The 611-nt window shown below is 34.0% G+C and overlaps 1 pseudogene; it reads left to right on the top strand.

Moving 5' to 3' along the window:
- The first annotated feature begins 412 nt into the window (after window positions 1-412).
- LOC117122347 lies at window positions 413-531 on the top strand (annotated as a pseudogene).
- Window positions 532-611: the final 80 nt, after the last annotated feature.

Below are 611 nucleotides of genomic sequence, written 5' to 3' on the forward strand. Positions count from 1 at the left end.
CCGACGTTGCTTAACTTCGTGTTTGTTTATTTCACATTTATTTTATCTCTCTCTATCTCTGTCTTCATCTATCTATCTCTCTCTATCTGTTTCTATCTCTCTACTCGAGATCTCGATCTCTAGAGATGAAATTTTTATCACATGTACAAATTAAATTTTTACCACATGTACATAAACATAGTCTGAACACATTTCTGAAATTTAATAAATTTCGAAAAATTGTAAATATTTTTCTGCGGCGATTTTTATTTCGATTTTTTAAATTTAACTGTGATGCTTTTTGAAAATTCAAATGACGATAAAAAAAATGTTTGCTATGGAATTGTTCTATTCATTGGTTAAAAACTGTATTTTAGTGAAATATCATTTAATGAGCTCGATGATCGAAGTGTTGCACTGTTGGTGCACCCTCGTCTACGGCCATACTACCTTCAAAACACCGGTTCTCGTCCGATCACGGAAGTTAAGCAACGTCGGGTCTGGTTAGTACTTGGATGGGAGACCGCTTGGGAATACCGAGTGCTGTAGACATCATTTACTTTTTTTATAGAAAATTAATTTTACCAATAGTAGCGCATCCATAGCTCTTATAATATTTCCTAATGCAGGCG

Source organism: Anneissia japonica, unplaced genomic scaffold (genome assembly GCF_011630105.1).
Source record: "Anneissia japonica isolate Jap-2015-1 unplaced genomic scaffold, ASM1163010v1 scaffold84789_len611_cov181, whole genome shotgun sequence".
In the NCBI taxonomy this organism is placed as follows: domain Eukaryota; kingdom Metazoa; phylum Echinodermata; class Crinoidea; order Comatulida; family Comatulidae; genus Anneissia; species Anneissia japonica.